Here is a 20,994-nt window from a genome sequence, read left to right on the forward strand (position 1 = left end):
GCAACGCCACGATGTCGAAGTTGTGGGGATGCAGTTCGTCGTAGATTATCCTGTCACATCCTGCGAAACCTAGTGACTTGCAATTCCATGTTCCAAGTTTCCAATCGTAGTCCTTAAGGAGTGTATCGGAAAGTAGTTGAAAATGTTCAGAATGTTCTATCTCGAAGCTGGGTTGGTCTTTTCATTTCGGTTCTTCTATGAAATCTTCACAATATAGTTAAGTTTAGAATACCTTGGAAAAATTTGGAAAATGTTTTGTATTATTGAAAATATGGTGAAATGAATACACCTCACAAAATAAAAATCTGCACAAAATGCAATTTTGTTAAGATTTTTCAACATTTGAAAAATCTGTAGCGAGTAAAATTTGTACGATAAAAAATCTGGAAAATATTGATGCTTGTTAACAGTTATGTACACGTAACATATCATTCAACACCGACTTTCAAAATTCATGTTTTCGACAGAAAAATCTCCTATATCTATGAAATGGTCTACTCCAAAAAAACGTCTATTTTTTTATCTAACTTTGAAGTTCTGCTTTCAATATTTTAAAAGTTTATAAAATTCTATATTTGCTCTAACTTACTCGTCCATAAATTAAAAAAACATACCCTATTTAAAAAATGCGAATTTTTTATTTTATGTATTTTATATTTGCGTAAACATGATTTGGAGGATTAAAAAAAGGGGTTTCTCAAAAATGGCCTTTTTTCATTTTTAAGAATTACGCTTAAATGCAGTGGAGATTTTTCTTGAAAACAATAATTTGCCTATATCATGAGGAATCTAGAGCTTATTATATTTGCACAAAAAAGTTAACAATTTTCGAACATTATCGAACTTTTTTCGCAATTTAAATTTTTTAGAAGGTGTGCAAAAATTTAAAAACATTCGTTCAGTAATCTAGGTTAAAAACCCAGTTAAAAGAACATTTTTAGAAAATCATAAAAGCCATTTTTTTTTTCAAGGATTTAAACAGTATCTCCAAAAATAAAATTACTCAAAAGTTGTATTAAACTATTTTTTTTGGCTATTTTAAACATTTTCAACTACTTTACGATACGCTGTTTGAGCCGCACCTCCTTGGTGAACAGACGCTGGGATCGTACCTCCTCAATCTAGCTGAAGTCAGGAGGACAACAGTGCCCAGGCTGCTCTACTAGCTAAGCACACAACTCTTAGCTGGCGGTCTTTGTCATCGCTTGACCCGTGGAAGCATGAGGGAGGAACTTGTGAGGACCAGAGCTATATTGGACGCTCTCCTTATCGACTCACCGTTTTGCACCGTTGCAGTCTTCTATTGCTACGATTAGTTCTTTGTATAATTAGTTAGGTTAGGTTTAGGATAAGTTAAAAAAATGTATTTCTGATACGCAGGTGAAAAATAAAACCTGCAAAAAATCTTAACTGGTACAGCAAATGAAATGTAACATGTTATGAATTAGAATTGATAATAAATAGCTTACATTTCTTTTATTAAATTAGGATGATAGTGTCTAATAATACACAGAACACCTAGATTAAGTTGAAGAATGTAAAAATTGATTGAGATACTAATAAAGATTATGTTAAAAAATTATACATAAATTGAACCTTGACTTAAGAACTGCTGCTAAACGATCCCATACTTACCTCAGTTGTTGTGGCGTCTTTCGTTTCGTCTTTTGTTTTCTTTCGTTTCACCGCGAAAAAGATCAAGGACAACGGTGTTCAATAAGCCGCAGCAACAATCGGTATAGGTATGTACCTAACTTGCATGCCTTCAAGTACCCACATCGCATTGAGCGTAAAAGTTCATTACCTATGGACCGGCCGCGCTCCATGTTGTGTGCCAGTAAATAAGAAAATCTGAGTTTACTTTTAACCGCACACTCAAGCATACAAGGCCATGGCGACCGACGTTCGTTCCCCAAGTGAGCGCACCAGAGCGTAATTGCAGTTTCATCCAGTCATCATAAGGCGATTTCGAACCAAGTGAATTGAAACATCTAGATGGCGATTCGGGAGGTTTTTTGAAGATTTATTCACAAACTTGCTAAAAACTGTATCGTTACACAATATTGATCATTCGCGCTTACCGTTCACTTATAATAAAAAAAAGTATTTACAATTCTTACGAGTACGAGGAGTTCAATCAAGACCGACTGGGTTTTATGTTTTTAAGTCAGCAGTTACAGTTTATTGCTTTACTATACTTGTAGGTAGTCTCACGTGCAACAAAACCGCATGGTTGAACAGAGACGCTGGAAGTTGAAAACCAGTTCACGAAATTTAAATCTCCAACAGGTTTACAACCGCATCATTCGTTAGGTCTAACTATACCTAGATATCTAAAAGGGCTCCTATTGCACTAAGATAAAAAAAAACTCATCATCTCACACGCTGTTCACCCATTCATAACGTGAGCATTGCTTCTCAGAGAGTTGGTATGCATTTTTTGGCTTGCTTCGATGCTAATGCGCTCGTTGCCATCGACGACGACGACGACGACCTTCGAGCCTTCATCCACGTGGGCCTGCTGGTGCAGGCAGCATCAGGCGGTGTGTGGCAACATCACTGGCTGGCTAGGCTAAGAGGAGGTTCGAATATATGGTATTCAAATGGTATGAGCGGTGGACCGTTTCTTCATCGCCTTCCGCAATCGATCCCCGGCGCTCTCGTCGCCCGCGAAGCAGAGACGGAATATCGTGTAGAAAAGCTTGCAGCAAAAGCTGGCCGACAGTGATTCTTGGCCGGTGATGAAATTCACGAGAAAATCACAATCTTCGTTGGTGGCTGGTGTTGGATGCTGTGAGTGAGGTGGGGCGGAAGAGATGGGGAGGTCTAATTAGTGTTGACGTTGATAATGCTTGCCAACTATGACAGTCGGGGTAAAAACATTGCATTCTATAGTTAATGCGAGCACTGAAGCGAACTATTCGTTATATAATTGACTGTAACTGTTTGCGCCATGTTTCACTCGAATTTTATCTGTTTTTATCGATAACTGTATAATTGAAGAGAAACGTTATTAGGGTAGGTGGGACTTTTTGAGCAAGTGGGGCAAAGTAAGCATCCTGCATGTTCACCGTTGACTTTCATATATTTAATACAAACTGTTGGATTGTAGTTCCGATATATTTATTCCAATAAATTAAACTTTTCATAGGTTGTTCAGAGCCGTAGCGCGTCCCACGACAATTGGACATTGTTAATTTGCAAAAGTTTGCAGTTATTTATTTTTTCTCAAAGTTTTTTCTTTAAGTTGGATTTTCATTCATGTTTTTCTTTAGATATTTCAATGGAAGTCGCTCAAAAATTTTCCAAAATTTATTTCTTTTAGTAGTACAAGTTCGAACGAATGATGCATTTCTAACATCTCACTAAAACCAGCACAATAATTTTGATTTTTTTTTTCGTACTAGGCCTACTACAGCAAACATTCGACCAAAAAAATCAATTCGAAGAATTTGATTTGTTTGTGATTTAGATTGTGTTTGGTATTATTGTAGGTAACTATATACCAATCAACTTTGTCGAAAACCGCAAAGTGATCCAACGTCTGTGAAAAAGTTATACCCTAGGTAAAGTGAGGATAAACTTTATTGTTGTTTTTCCAATACATGTAAAGGAATAATATCAATAATGAAATCTCAATACTTTGCCTCACTTTGCCTAGGGTATAACTTTTTTCCTGGCCGTCGGATCACCTTGCAATCTTCGACAAAGTTGTTTGGCATATAGTCACCTACAGGCACGGTAAAGGCTGGGTATGCTGCGCAATTCAGATCCCATTGTGATCCACTAGCCTCTGCCCAGCAACTCCTATCCCTACTTCCACGCGGTACCGGCTGCAAACTATAAGCAACCTTAGGGAAGATCGGGTAACCAACCCCGGTGGGAACTTTGGTCGTAGGCTTACAGTGAAGGTGGGGGGGGGGGTTTGCTTCGGCAAACCTGAGCGTCTGTTCTCCAGCAGGAGCGGCTCACAACAGCGTCTGATCCCCATGTTAGGGGCGGCTGATCTACATCCGAGTGCCAGGGAAGGACTCTAAGTTCAACTGTGCACTATGGTCCTCCGGAAAGTAGGGGGTTGGTGTCAGGCCCTACGAGTCAGCCGTAAAAAACCATTGTAACGGAAAACGACCCCAGCGAACAAAAAGGACTTGCGATTGGAAACTCGGTACGTGGAACTGCCGATCTCTCAACTTCATTGGGAGCACCCGCATACTCGCCGATCTACTGAAGGACCACGGCTTCGGCATCGTAGCGCTGCAGAAGGTGTGTTGGACAGGATCCATGGTGCGAACGTTTAGAGGTAATCATACCATCTACCAGAGCTGCGGCAACACACGCGTGCTGGGAACAGCTTTCATCGTGATGCAGAGGCGCGTGATCGGTTGGTGGCCGATCGACGAAAGAATGTGCAGGTTGAGGATCAAGGGCCGATTCTTCAATATCAGCATAATAAACGTGCACAGCCCACACTCCGGAAGTACTGATGATGACAAGGACGCATTTTACGCGCAGCTCGAACGCGAGTACATCATAGGAAATTTGAACGCTCAGGTAGGCCAGGAGAAGGAATTCAGACCGACGATTGGTAAGTTCAGCGCCCACCAGCAGACGAACGAAGACGGCCTACGACTCATTGATTTCGCCGCCTCCAAAAAATATGGCCATACGTAGCACTTTTTTCCAACACAGCCTCCCTTATCGTTACACCTGGAGATCACCACAGCAGACGGAATTTCTAATCGACCACGTTCTGATTGACGGACAGCACTTCTCCGACATTATCGACGTCAAGACCTATCGTGGCGCCAACATCGACTCCGTTGACCATATGGTGATGGTCAAACTGCGCCCAAAACTCTCCGTCATCAACAACAACAGAACGGTTTTGGAGGAGAAGAATGCAGCGAGGGCGGTAATGCTGCAGCAAAGGACTCGACAGAACGTGGAACGTTATAAACAGAAGCGGAAACAGCAGACCCGCCTCTTTCGGGAGAAAAAGCGCCGCCTGGAAGAAGCGGAGTGTGAAGAAACGGAACTGCTGTGCCGTTCCCAAGAAACACGGAAATGCTATCAGTAGCTCAACGCATCCCGCAACGGCTTCGTGCTGCGAGCCGAAATATGCAGGGATAAAGACGGAGGCCTCTTGACGGACGGACGTGAGGTGATCGAAAGGTGGAAGCAGCACTTCGATCAGCACCTGAACGGCGTGGAGAACGTAGGCACGGGAGCCTTCTTATCGATATTCCATTGTATGCTGATAAATTTCGTGACATTTAACATTTAGTTAACTGTAAAACAAATTGAACTAAATTCAATCACGTGTTTTATAGAGATCCACCCGGTACTTATTTTGCGGAAATTCTCTTGGCAACGTTTGAATAGATACTAATGTTATCCACAAAAGTTGTTTTGAAGCGATCAAATTGAGCACGATTCATGTATCAAAAAATCTCATTGAAATCGATTTTATGTAACAAAATACATAGTTCAATTTTTTAAAATTCTAAACTCCAAACTGCAATCAAGGTGTAAAAAATGATTTCTTTTGATATAAGAAGAGCTTTAACTTTCTTGTGTTGGAAACGACATTAAATCTTTATTCAAATGTTGACTTTTTCTCTGCGGATTAGATGAAAAATCTCGATTCGACCCGCAATATGCTTCGGTCTGAGCACCACGCACTGACCTAAACTCTGCTTGTAGGAAGATCATTAAATTCTGAGACCCTTTAGCGAAACCTAGTGCCACAATAAAATATAAATTCCTACACACACCTTCATTGAGTTTTAGTTTTGGGAGAAAGTTGATCAATCAATGACATACATTTTAAGATTGGAAATTTTTGAGCAAACTAAATTTGACGATGCCGAATCTGATTTTTTTTTTGTATTTCTTACAACTGGTGTATTTTATATGTTAAAATAGAATAAAGTTTAGTAAGTTACGGAATAACCCACATTAGGCAATTTTCTTAAAAATCTTTCGCAAAAATATGCCATTTTCAAATAGGGTATTGGTTCCCTTATTAAGCATGTGGCTCCCATTTTCATCCTACGAAAAACAAAGGATTGAAGCGCTGTTTGTTTTGTTTCTTATTTTTGTATTTTTTGTTAGAAGTGAGCACCCATGGAAACAAAAGGAACGGAATCAATCGGTGCCGTAAGCGCTTGTTTTCAAATAGGATGAATATGGGAGCATGAGATTACTGATGGCACACATACCCTAAAACTTCAATGTTGTTAACATCAATTTAAACTGAAAGCTCTGTCCAATAAGCCTACCATGAATAAATAAAAGTGTTTTGAGAGTCTTCTGATATACAAAGCATTGATTATTTGAAAGACACATCTAAAAAAGTCGATATTTTTTTTATGTAAAATCTTACACAATTGGCATAAAAACTTTCAAAAATTCTTCAAATATATTCACACAATTGATTCACGTCAAAAGTTTTTCCACTGAACATAATTGTAGCATCCTCAGTGGTTGAAGGACTTGGATCCCATTGCGATCAACTTCATCCCGCTGGTTAACTACCCCCCAGATTACGGTAATTAGGTATATTGTATCAGCTTCCAGTGGTTTAAGCCTGTCACTTTGACTTCGGAACCATGCGGGTTGGTTCTAGTTCGATGACTGGCTCCAATTAAGCCTCTTCTTGAGTGATTGTCACTCTAAAGTTTCAAGGTTTTAATACGGAAGACAACAACATAACACTTCCCTGTACGACACTGCCGTTCGTGGTACTATAGAATGCCGGTATGGTCGGTGACTCACTGAAGGATTTGTTAGTTTGTTTTTCGATGGCATTTTTTTGCCGCGAATGAATATTCATGCAATTCACCATGTAGGAAGTAGGAACTTATCAAATTTGGCAGCATACCGGTTTCTGTTGGGAACCAAATTTCGAGATAAATCCTACATGTAGTTATCTTCTCTTTTGGATCGGATTGCGCTGCAGTTTCACAAACAAATATTGAATTAACTATTGGATCACACTAATTCGCACCTCTGATTACGTTGATGAACATCATGGTTCAGCTTGATTTTCAAAGGCAACTACTATTTTACTTGAAGCCCCTTTCATGTCATCTTCAAAAGAAGAAATCCTTGAAACCCATTATACCACTCGAACGAGTATCTTCAAGATTCTTCTAAATCCGGTTGCATCTCTTCTTCAGCAATGATATTGTTTTTTAAACACACGATCACGATCTCTAGAATTATTTATGCACAAGAACGCGATGATCTAATGTCACGTTGTGGCTTTCCCGAATGCGCAAATTTATGCACAAATTTACCCTAAGAGCGATATGGCAAACTCCCGAACGAAAAGGGTATAGATATTCGAACCTCTTCTTCCTGGATCTCCTCGACGCCACTTTCGATGCTGATGACGAAACTGGTGTCGGTGATGTTCCTCTTCAGCAGCGGCATGCTGAGGCTGTTCGTCTCGCGCGCTCTCACTAGCTAACACTGGGTCGGATCCAAGGTGCTAACAGAGACTGAAGCCATCCGACGCTGATGGCTTAAGTCGCACCACCACGCTGGGGTTGAACGAGCGAACGAACGTTTTCTTAGCTCTTGCGGGGTCGCGCTCGGAAGCGTTCCGGAGCGCACTAAGGGTAGTAAGGTGTATCTTGATGGCTAAAATCCCTAATAAAAATGTATTATATACTGTCGATTGGGTGAATGATTGTATCATTCCGTCTATGATCAAGATGATTTTTTTTCTCCCTCCCCTGTTGGGGAAATTAAGCCACTGCCAAGATGATAGCCTGAAAGGGTTGTTAAGCACGTTGTATTATATTTTTTCTATTGTGGATGTTACAGTGCGAAGCGAAAGTTGATCACTTCTCAACTGTTTGTTTCGAAAAAACCATGGGAAATACATATAGACTCTGGGACCATTTGGGCAGGGGGGCCTATTGTAGGCACTTGCTACTATCACTCAGTCAATAGGACCAGTGAATCAAAATTCTGCCATCGCGCAACAATAATGACAATGTCGCAACGTGTATTTGTTGCGACAATCCACCTAATGCGACAACTTGAGAATAATAGGATAAACATCGTACACCACGAGTTTGGTGATTTTTAAGCCTTGCATTGCGATTTTCGAACGGTAACTTCGAGTCGGCAAACACTGCAACTCTGCTGAAGATCTATCATCAAACAGTTTTAACTTTGGGTGAATAATTGATTACACTGCTCGACAAAATTTTACAAAATTTGGTGTTATGGGATGAGAAAAGAATAACAGGGGTTTGGGACCCTAGAAGTGTCATAGTGAAAGAATTTTTGAAAAATATTGAAACGGGCTTTCACAGTTTAAAACCGAAGTTTGTATGGAGAACTTGGGGTGTTCAATTGATATGTGCATTAGAACGTGTCGTGCATATTTTTAGGCGTTTTTGGTGTTTGGGTTGGTTTCGTTATTGCCTAACGCCTAAATATATGCACAGCGCGTTCTAATGCACATATCAATTGAACACCACAAGTTCTCCATACAAACTTCGGTTTTGAACTGTGAAAGCCCGTTTCAATATTTTTCAAAAATTCTTTCACTATGACACTTCTAGGGTCCCAAACCCCTGTTATTCTTTTCTCATCCCATAACAAAATTTAGTGTTGAACGGTGTTATTCACTAGTTGAAAAGTACGCAACAAATTCAGCTTCCGTTTTGTCTGCAACAAAAATTTTCGAGAACATGTCATTATCTGTTACCAGTAGGGAAAAAGAGTTATCGTCGCGCCTTCTTTGTTGCTTGTTTTGTGCCACTTTTGTCTGACAATTCTCTTCACTGAATAGGACACATTCAGTGAAGTAATAGATTTGTAGTAATGAGCTGAATTTCTGTATGGTGAGAAGCTAAATTCTTCGTTTCCGCAATAAAAGGGCGCAAAAAGCGTAGGTATTATGACTCCTTGCCTAATTTGATGCTGCTTGAGCAAAACTTTGGAAAATAGTTTGTTGTAGTACTTCACCGATTGTGTATTTTGAACCAATTGACTTGATTTTTGAGACGCAGTGTTATACGTGAAGTTTCTAGCCATGTACTTACAAAAATTGAAGTCAATTTATGTTACCCGAGTAGGAACGATTAACTGCCATATAACTGCAGCATACCAAAGTGAGGTACCGCGATTTCGGGTGAAATTGATCACCTTTCGCAGTTTTTGGCGTCCAATTTTAGTTTATTTAAGTTCAATGCTTTAAAATATACGACCATGGTTTCCAGAAGTCCACGAAGTAGAAACTTTTACAGCAAATCATTACGATCGTTGGGTTGAGAAGAATGATCTGGATTGTTTTTGGCAACAAAAAAAAAAAAAGCTTGGCAATGCATAACCTTCCCCGAAAAGAAAGGTAATCACAGACGACGATCATAAATGGATCGTAAAATTATGTTTTGAATCGATGAAAGATAAGCACCATAAATTTATGATCGCCCGGTGCGTTCGTGAAAAATCAAGTTCGGATGTGGCCCTTGATGACTCAGCTACTAAGGGAAGAAATTTTGAGATTGAATTCGCGAGTACTTTCGCTCCCCTCAGAATTTTGTTTAAGGGAGAGTTTTTGGGAGGCTCGAATCTCAGAGGTGAGAATAAATTGGCCATTCGTTCTGGAGACTCAATTAATCTCGCGGATGTGAGATGGCGAAATGGGAGGCATGGGGAAAATCGACCATTCGTGTAGGGAAGAGCTTAGAATTGCTCTCACGGATGTGGGAGATGCAAAGATTAGAAAAGAGCGTAATTAATAATCAATTATGCATGCACCCTAAAACGAAACAACACAGGCTTGTGTACAATGTACACAGATTTGTGTACTACTAGATCAGCCTCCACCCCTGTGTCAAATGTACACAGTCACTTTTCTGGCTCTAGCGCTGGTATGGGAGCAAAGTTCGTAACTAATTTTCTCTGATCGATGACATGCATTATCAGGAATCGATCAATGCAAAAATAATTGTTAATTTTGTTTTCATGCCAGTGCTGGAGCCGGAAAAGTATCTGTGTACATTTGACACAGCGGTGAGGCTGATCTAGTAGTACACAAATCTGTGTAACTTCTGTAACCGTGTGGGGCATCGGGAGATAAATTTCCCTCTGGTCTCGGGGAGAGTCCTGGAGAATTTTTTTGATCGGATCATAATTATGATCAGAAGAATAAGAGTTGATGGTTAGGGAGAGGACCCTTATATAAGGGGTAGCAGATCCAAGGATCGAAGTCAGTTTGTGTTTAGAATTTTTCCATTGTTAAGTTTGAAGCTTGAGCTCGACGCCATTTCTGGCAAATCGACAACTCTTGTACTCCATCTTAACTTGGAAAAAAATAGTTGAGACCAGTTTGCTTAGGTTTTTCCCATTTAAACTTGAGAAAAAGTAGTTCAGTTCAGGCAGTTAGTGATTCATTTCAGTGGTTTAGATAGTCAGTTAATTTGTTTCATTTGTAGATGTTAATTTCTAATTCCGTGCATTGTGAAAGTTAAAATATTTTTATTCGGAAAATAAATTAGTGTAGTTTTAAGAAGTGTTGGTGAATTTTATAGATGATGACATATCTTATAAGAAACCAGTTCGAATTACAGGAAGCCAAGTTCGGTTACAATTTTGAAAGTGAGTGGGGTGGTTCTACTACACCTGTACAGCACCATGGGTGCTCAGCACTGAAAGTAAGTAAGATTTTGAAAAGTTACAGCTAGTTGAATATTTTTTTGAATACCGTCGTTGGGGGTGAGAATGGGTCAAAAAAGGATACTCAAAGATTGTTTGTTAAATAACTAATTCAGTTGAAGTCGGAATAACTTTTTATTTGGTATGTATACTCTATGGTAATGATAGTTTAGCAAGAAAGTATCACATTATATGAATTGTCTACTGAACTACAAATGATTGAAAATTGACCCAATCTCACCCCTTAGAGGGGGTGAGAATGGGTCAAAGTATTCGAAGTCACCTATCTGAGAATATAAGTTAATTTAATTGATCATATCTAGTAAACCTACTTAAAATGCAATGCAACCATGACGATTAAAAACTTAGGTAATTTTTAAAGATGCTTAATCCATCTAAAAGGGCTAATACAACCGAAAAAATGGTTGAAATTTGATAAAATAAAGTTTGTATGTTGTATCCCCATTTTAGCCACCATAATCATACTCAATTTCCTGTTTCAACTTCTATGAAAGGAGGGGGATTACAATGAGGGAGAACGCATTTAAAGATTTATTGAGCATGAGCATGAGCATAGATGACCGTACTATTCGTAGTTGCTACTCCGTGATTGACCAGAACAATCGAAGTTGCACAAGGAACCAACAGACGGAGCTTGGGAGTAGCTTACCGTCCTCAATGTGCATCTTCGAGAATTCCAAACTTTATTAGGTCAATAACGGCGCCGGCCACGTCCTTACGGTCATCGAGGAAGGAAAGGAATGTTATTATGACGTGCGTTGCTTACTAAAGACCGAGATCACCTCTGCGTCTCCACGTCTGTCATGGGAAGGACTTTTTGTTAGTGGGGAGGGGAAAGGGCGCATGATATGAGTTCACTTTGGTAAGTGGAGTGATTCATGCAACCCTATTAATATCAAACCACTTATTTTCATTTGGACTAAAACAAAACACATGCCGACATCGAAGATGACGAACCATTCAGATAGTTTTCGAAGTGCGAAAATTAACGAAAGAGAAAATAAAGTGATTTGAACCAACGTGGCTTTGGAACTTGGGCCGACACTTGACGTGACGAACATTTCAGTGTCTGTTGACTAAAATCGCAAAAAATGTTGTTTGTTGCATTTAACGTATCATAAATCGCCCCGTACGAAGATGAGCAGTCAAATAGACGACGACGACGACCGAATGAAAACGCGGCCTGTACACTTTGCCTCCAAAAACTCACTCTCGCAAAAATCTAGCAAAGCGAGCGCGCGAAACTTTGCTGCTGCCGAACTACCGCACACTACTGACTGCTTGGCGTCCCGTCGTCGGAGCCCCGCAGAGAGAAGGGGAAAGAAAATCGCAAAAATCTAGCAAAGCGAGCGCGCGAAACTTTGCTGCTGCCGAACTACCGCCTGAACGCATTTAAAGATTTATTGAAAAAAAAATCTGATATTTTTCGACGTTCATTCGTCATCCAAAATTTTGTCATGTTACCGGTTTTATGGCCCCGGTATTTCCTGGAGACCACTACCATCTGGTAGTTTCACGATATTTCCTTAAAATTAAAAAAAAAAGAGTGGAGAAGAAAAACGCTATCAAGTCTATTTTGTGAGCTTACGATATTTCAGTACACTAAAGATTAGCTGATGATCAGAGGAGCTGTCCAAACACATGGGTTTATTGTTATAAATGATTTTAGGCATTAAACGTATGAACACACTCGCTTGACACTTCCTCGACATATTTTCGAAAAAATCTTGCTTTTATGAAGATACGGTAAACATGGCACCACTCTAACGTCAAATGGAGACTGGATAACAAATTGATTTTTTAGTTAAGGCTATGTGCACTCGATAACTTGCTTGACCCAATCTCACCCCCATTCTTAATATTTGGACATAGGGTCGAAAATATTGAATTTTTGAGTAGAAAGTGCATTGACAGCCCGCTTTTTTCATTGCATCAACCAGGTAATACCTACAGCTAACCACTTTTAAGAAAATTTATGGTTGGGTACTTGTGTGAAACATTACGAAGGAGAAATTTTTTCAGAGTGATTTACTAGTAGTTTCATCATATAAGTTTAGCCACAAATTTAACAAAAAAACAATTATTGCTTAACATCTTATTCTGCATAATGATGTGTAAAAACATCTTCTCTTTGAAATAATATAAAGTTATCATTATAAATTAGCGTTAGTTAATGAGCTATTTCCAATTTTATGTTTCTCCGTTTTGACCCAATCTGACCCCCATCGACGGTAGTAAAATTTTTACCTGTCCCGATCATTTTGTCTATTTCCTGTATGCTTCTACTAAATTGACCACAAATATCCAACGAAAAGGAGATCTTATTGTTTTGTCGTATCTTATTTCTGTAACTTTTGATGTAGTGAATAGAACTCAACCGAAGAAACCATGCATTATATCGTCAAGCAGGATTATTTTGTATTGAAAACAATTATGGTCTTATGGTTATATTTTTATATCTTTGTACCTTTCAAACGAATGCAATAAAAACATTGTCAAAGAAATGTTTCATTTAATTATTGTTATTATATGTTAACTAGCTGTCCCCGCAAACTTTGTTTTGCCGTCTTGTGGTGGTTTGACAACTTACTTACCTTACCAATCAGGCTAAGGCCGGGGAGGCCTCTGCTGTACATAGTAGCCTCCTCCATTCCACTCGGTCCATGGCAGTTTGTCTCCAGTTCCGCACTCTGCGTAGGGTCCGCAGATCGTCCTCCACTTGGTCGACCCACCTAGCTCGCTGCGCTCCACGTCTTCTTGTACCGGTCGGATGACTCTCGAGAACCATTTTAGTCGGGTTGCTATCCGACATCCTGATGACGTGACCCGCCCACCGTAGCCTCCCGATTTTCGCGGTATGGACGATGGTTGGTTCTCTCAGCAGTTGATGCAGCTCGTGGTTCATTCGCCTTCACCAAGTCCCGTGGTTTGACAACTGTTGAGCTCAAATTAGCACCGCACTCTAGATCGGTTTCGTTTCGATAGTGTTGATTTTCTTCCCAGCTCATGAAAAATCAGCATTTTGTCTATTTTCTTACATTTTAGTTCATTTTCCTAACTTTTTTTTACATATAAACACAGCCACCATGAATACGAATCTAACCATGCAAGAGTCATCCTGATCGGTTCAGCCGTTCTTGAGTTTTGTTGCCTCAAAGGGACTTCAAACTCATTTTTATATATATAGATAGACTAGCTGTCCCGGCAAACTTTGTCTTGCCAAGATGTGGTGGTTTGACAACTGTTGAGGTTATCGCTGCACCGCACTCTAGATCGGTTTCATTTCGATCGTGTCCATATTCTTCCCAGTTCATGCAAAATCAGTAATTTTTCAATTTTCTTACTATTTTAGTTGTTTTTCCTTACTTTTTTTACATATAAACACAGCCACCATGAATACGAATCTAACCATGCAAGATTCATTCTGATCGGTTCAGCCGTTCGTGACTTTTGTTGCCTCAAAGGGCAGTCATTAGATCATTAAGCGAGAATAAGCAGAAGTGTAGAATTAGCTTCAGGTTAAAATACACAAATAGAAAATAATGCCATATTGGTCTATGCGGTAAGCAGGAAAACAGCCGAAGCTTTAATTCATTGAGTTCGAAAACAACACAGGCTTGTGTACAATGTACACAGATTTGTGTACTACTAGATCAGCCTCCACCCCTGTGTCAAATGTACACAGTCACTTTTCTGGCTCTAGCGCTGGTATGGGAGCAAAGTTCGTAACTAATTTTCTCTGATCGATGACATGCATTATCAGGAATCGATCAATGCAAAAATAATTGTTAATTTTGTTTTCATGCCAGTGCTGGAGCCGGAAAAGTATCTGTGTACATTTGACACAGCGGTGAGGCTGATCTAGTAGTACACAAATCTGTGTAACTTCTGTAACCGTGTGGCGGGCTGCTGGCTTACAGAGAAAAAAAAAGAGAGGCATTATGAATTGCCGGTATATTCCCCTGTGTAACCTAGATGTAACGTAAACGTCGCGCCGAGTGCAGCAGCCTTCCAAAGTAGGCAAGATCTATGCCTGCCTAGCTTGTTTGGCTTACATCGCCGTCAGCGTTAGACGAATATTGCACAATTTCCAATGCAATGTAGGTACAGACGTATTTAGGCCTGCGCGTGAGACTTCAACGCGGCGGAAACTGCGCACCGCAGTCACTGCAGTAGTTAGTCAGTCATACGCCTCTAGATTCTTGAGGAACATTATAAGGCGTAGGGTGAAACAACCTATTATCATCTGCTTGTTTTTATTTATGAAAAAGTGATTATAATTTCTTTTCTTCAAAAGTTTACTTCCTTGGTAGGATTTATGATATAAAAATTATCACTTGATATGAAATCGTTGACAGGTTGATATTTACATTTCACATTTACATTTTCTCTATTAAATGGATAAGATGCTTATTGCTTAGGCTACACTAGAACTTAATCTGTACCGTTTTAGTACATTTACGCGAGCTACTCAGTCAATCGTAAATGGTGGAGAGTAAAGCTATAGAACGTTATTTTCAAAGAATCCAATTAGGGTCCGAAATACTTTTTTCCAATTTATTTCTTTATGTTTCATGTATACGTTTAGTTTATGTTTTGTGTATATTATTTACTTTTTTTTTGTATAAATTGAAATCATTCTCTCAAATCTCTAAAGCAAGCAAATTATCCAAGTTGACTCATTACTGGATGGTCCACCTCTTCCGATCGCATGCCTAACCAAGCAACTGTTTTTCTCCTGTGCCCGGTTAGTTTCTGCGTCTATCTTGAAGGTCGCTCTCTCGTAAACTCTTTTAGGAGCGTGACTGACCACGTTCATCGGCGACCAGCTGCACGTAGCGTGTCGATCAATGGGGGATGTAAAGTGGTGGTCGGTAAGAACGAAGGTCCCGTGTTGCTGGGTCACGGATGGGTGAAACAGGGCTTAATAAAACTTATAGGTAGCTAGCAGAGTTTTCAGAGCTCACTCAGTTTCACCTGTCCTACACCCTTAAACGAAAGTACACAGCGAATGAGTAACTTGCGAAAAGACAAAGGATTTTTCACTCATATTTGCGTACGACTGGATCAGCACAAAAAATGTGCTGATCCGGTGTTACACAAATTTGCGTGAATTTTCACACAAGTTTGCATGAAATCTTTTGTCTTTTAGATCGCTGCGTGAAAGTTACTCCTTTCTCTGTGTACATCGATCTTTCCGTGTACTGATGCCCAACTATATTTGTGTTCGTCAGTTCTTTGCCATTTAGAAGTTGGCTAGGCAGTCAAACAAGATTCTGTGGTTTGCACATTCTTGCAGAACAAAATGTGCTGCCTGAGTTTGTCTACCATTTTCGTAGCTTTATGACTAAGGCGTGCTGGAGACTTGTTCTGACTTATAACGTAGACGGTAATAAAAAGAGAATATTTTCCAGATTTAAACAAATCAGAAGTTTCGGATCATCGTCAAATTTCGAGGGCACCGTCTAAATCTAAATGTGTTTCGAGGCATTATTGACACTTTAACATTACGTTTGAGTGTTACAGGGAGCTGATGAGAGTCAAAATTAGTGTAATATACCAATTGGCTATGATGCTGTCTAAAGTTGGTTAAGAGCTACGAGGCTTACTAAAAAAATGCACAAAAAATTATGTTTTTAATGAAATGTTGATGTTTACCTCATTATGAGCTGTAGTTTCAATAATGGTGAAAACCTAAAAAAAATTGGAGCCACGTGGACAGTTTTATTCCGGTGATCTTGACTAGATAAGCCACTTTGCACACTTAGTTTCTTCAAAAATTATCTGGACTATCTTTTGATAAGGGCTAAACTTTTTTATACCGATTTTTTTTTCAAATATGGTTAATAAAAAAATGACTACTCCTAAAAGAAAGTTTTGTATGGCACTAAATACGTCAAGTTTCAAGAAAAAAATATTGAAAAAATCCAAATTGAGTCCTACATTAAAAAATATTGTTTTAAAAAATTTCAAAGTCGATTTACAAAAAATACTATCTTCGATTTCGATGAAATTTTGTCTCAAGATAGGTAATTATGTTCCCTACCAACCGTCCAGATAGGCACTTTTGAGGAAAAAAAGTTTTTCTAACAAAAAACATTTTCATGTCCAAACGATTTTTTTCAGTGTCTTTTGTTACCAAAAACTAAACCAGTGAAGGTCATAATCATCTCAGAATCCAATGAAACACAATTTGATAAGAGATTTTGTCTCATTTATTCAAGGAGATTTTGTATTATTCATTCAATCAATTCAATTTTTATATTTAAATAAATACTTTAATACAAATGGTTTCTCTTAGAAATTGCGAATTTCGTCATAAATCGTATTTGGAGTTAGCAGCTCACTCTCAGATTACAATGAAACTATCTGAATATGTAAACCTTGACTAGATAAGCCACTTTGCATACTTAGTTTCATCAAAACTCATCTAGACTGTCTTTTAAAAAGGGCTAACTTTTGCAAATGCGTTTAGTAAAAAAATGACTACTATTACAAAAACTATTAGAAATTAGTAACAAGTTTTAAGAAAAAATATTGGAAAAATCCAAATTGAACCCTAGACTGAAAAAAGTCATTTTTAAAATTCAAAGTCGGTTCAAAAACAAAAACACATTTTTTTTATTTGAGGCAAACTTTTTTCCTTAAAAGTGCCCATCTTCTAGTGTATGGACGGTTGGTAGGGTACATATTTACCTATCTGGAGACAAAATTTCATCGAAATCGAAGATGGTGTTTTTTTTGTAAATCGACTTTGAATTTTTAAAAACGAAATTTTTTTCAGTGTAGGGCTCAATTTGGAATTTTTTTTTAATATTTTTTCTTGAATCTTGACGTATTTAGTGACAATTGCCCATACAACACTTTCTTGTAGGAGTAGTCATTTTTTTATTAAAAATATTTGAAAAAAATCGGTAAAATAAGTTTAGCCCTTTTCAAAAGATAGTCTAGATAATTTTTGAAGAAACTAAGTATGCAAAGTGGCTTATCTAGTCAAGGTCTACACACTCAGAAAGTTTAATTGTAATCTGAGAGGGTGCTGCCAACATTTGTTCGAGTTGGCGCGAAATCCGTCAAAAGTGTCTATTTTCATGTATTATTGTATATTACAACATGTCCAGGGGTTAAGTAGTATATAACTAGCATTGAATTTTTAAAAGGCCTTCAAATCATTTTCAAGTTTGAATCCAATTTCTGTGCGCTTGTAAACTAAGTCTCAAGGATATTGAATTTCACTTTGAGTAAAACTTAAGGGTAACATATCGTTTTTGTTTGAAAAATCATATTTTAAACGAATGTCAGATAATTTTGACAAAAGTTGCGTTTATTGTGGGTCTCTGTAAATAACTGAACCTTATTTGATTATTTATTTATGAAATACAGGAGTTATGAAAATTTGAAAACTTAATTCAGATGCACTATCATCATATTTTTTGAAAACAGTCATGTATGTATTCAGAGAAAATAGTCTGACAAACCTTAAATGTAAATTATACACGACTTTTAAAAACGTTGCCAACTTCGACTTCAGGATGTTCTGACGATTTTACAAATAACAATATGCGTCGTAGATCACTTCCCGTTGCATTCCGAAAGTCTATGGATAAAACTGGGGTGGGCATTACAAAAGTAGGATGAATACTGACCACTGTAGAGCATGTAGATCATGAAGTCTTAATATCAGGTTTTTTTTTTCGGAGGACCTTGAATATCTGCAAATTTCCTAAAAGTTACTCAGCTGCTTTCTAAATCTCGTGTGGATATTTAGGACCAAACAATTTACACCTAACGTGCTTTGAAACCTTTTACATACGCAGACTCCAACTTGAAAATGTTTTGGAGGCCTTTAAAAAAATACGCTGAATATACACTACCAAACCCCCCGTACCAAGGATGCCATATATACAGATTTATCTGTATTATACAGATTTTTTGGCATCCGTTCAGATTTCGTTTTATATGAAATACAGATTTTTGAGCTAGCTGGGCTATTTATTTTTTTGTATGGGATACAGATTTTTCACCCAAATTTTGTATGGGATACAGATTTTTGAAAAATACGGTACAGATTTCATTTGGCATCCCTGGGACGTAATATACAATAATACAAAAAAAAAATAACCACTTTCCAAGTGAGATTATTAAAATTCCAATTAATGGGGCCTTAAGTTATTTAGTTATTTATTCAGTTTCGTCAAACAACGTAGACTAGTACATATACATACAGTTTTTGTTTCATTTCTTAAAGCTATAGTACATATTGTTAATAAAATACATATAAGAAAATATATGAATAGTGTATGCTGGTGGATGTGTGTATAATTTGTGCTTTTTAAATATTTTAAGTACTACTACTGATGTTATTTCTTATAGTGTTAAAATATTTCTTTAAATTATGCCGCGACATAGTTAAGTCAATAGTTTCACAGTGTTGATTATAAATGTTCATGATTTGGTTCAAAGGTTCATTTTTGGCATAGTTTGTGCGACTATGGGTAGTTTTAAACAAGTGTCGATTTCGCAATTGCCGTGAGGGTATGTAAAAGTTTAATTTTGATAAGATTTCAGTTGAATCAATTCGCTGCGAAACGATGTCGTTAACAAATAAAACCATTGCAGTTTCACGACGCTGTTTCAGTGTTTGAATATTGATAAGCCTACAGCGCGCTTCATAAGATGGAAGACGAAATGTAGTCCAACCTAACTTTCGAAGAGCATATAATAGAAATTGCTTTTGTACTGATTCTATTCGATCGATATGCTTACTTTGAAATGGGGACCAGACAATGTTACAATATTCCAGAATTGACCTAACATAGGCAACATATAATGTTTTTATTGTGTAGGGGTCGTCAAAATTAAAGCTAAAGCGTTTTATGAAGCCAAGCATGTTATTTGCCCTATGTATAATGGTATTGTGGTGGTCATTGAAATTAAGTTTAGAATCTAAGATTACGCCTAAATCCCTAACTCTACTACATTTTTCCACATACTGATCTCCTAAGGAAATTGATATGTTTGGTGTGTTTCGTTTTCTGCTGAATGATATTAAATTACACTTTTTGATGTTTAATTGTAGTAGATTTTTTCGAACACCATGTGTGGAATATGCGAATTTCATTCTGAAATATGTTGATGTCTTCTTGATTCCTTATTTCCATGTATAGTTTCATATCGTCGGCATAAATAAGCACTTTTGTTTTCTTCAGGATGAAGAAAATGTCGTTAATGTAAAGAATAAATAAAAGAGGGCCCAGATGGGAACCTTGAGGCACTCCTGAAGTGACTTGAATGGGATGTGATGTTTTTCCTTTGACTTTTATTATTTGTTGGCGGTTTGTAAGGTACGATTCAAGCCATTTAAGAAGTCGGGGTTCTATACCCATTTTTTGCAATTTGAAGAGTAGCATTGGAATATCAATGCGGTCGAATGCCTTGCTAAAGTCAGTGTAAAGAGCTTCTACGTGATTGCCATTATCCATTGCAGTCAATGAAAAGTTAATGAATTCCAATAAATTTGTAGCGGTTGAGCGCCCTTTATAGAATCCATGTTGCATGTGCGTTATTCTATTCTTAATTTGAGCAAATATATTTTTATTGATTATTGCTTCGAATAATTTAGGAATGCACGAGATAATGGCAATTCCACGGTGATTACGTATGTCAGATTTTTTGCCAGATTTGAAAATAGGTACCAAAAAAGAGCTTTTCCATGATTTGGGGAAGATACCTGTTTCGAGAGATTTTTTAAATAGCCAAAATAGTGGCGTGGTGAGCTCCATAGCTAGATTCTTCAAAAATACTGGGGTCAAAATACGTCGGGTCCAGCACCTTTAGAAGCATATAAATTTTTAAGTGCGTTCAAGATTTCGTGTGCCGTCACTTCATTGTGAGTTATATCCACAGGAAATTCAGGGATATATTCAAAAAAGTCTCGGTCACGGTCATGATCTGAAAAGGTGGTGTAAATTTCTTGGAAAAATGATGCAAATAGGTTGCATATTTCGTCTGGATTGTTGCCTACGTGTTCATCAAGATTCATAGAAGATGGAAAATTGTCAGATTTAAGATTAGTTTTTACGTAATTGAAGAAATTCTTAGGGCAAGACTTTATTTCATTTTCAGTTTTGGCATTGTACTCTTCAAATGCGGTGTCAATGGCAAAATTTAGTTGATTAGGAATGTCTAAATATTTTTCCAAATTTTGAGTTTTATGCGCTTTCTGTTTGCGATTTTTCAAATTTTTTATTTGTTTATTATACCAAACGGGATATTTAAAATTGACATTACGTC

The sequence above is a fragment of the Aedes albopictus genome, chromosome 3 (genome assembly GCF_035046485.1).
Source record: "Aedes albopictus strain Foshan chromosome 3, AalbF5, whole genome shotgun sequence".
Taxonomy (NCBI): domain Eukaryota; kingdom Metazoa; phylum Arthropoda; class Insecta; order Diptera; family Culicidae; genus Aedes; species Aedes albopictus.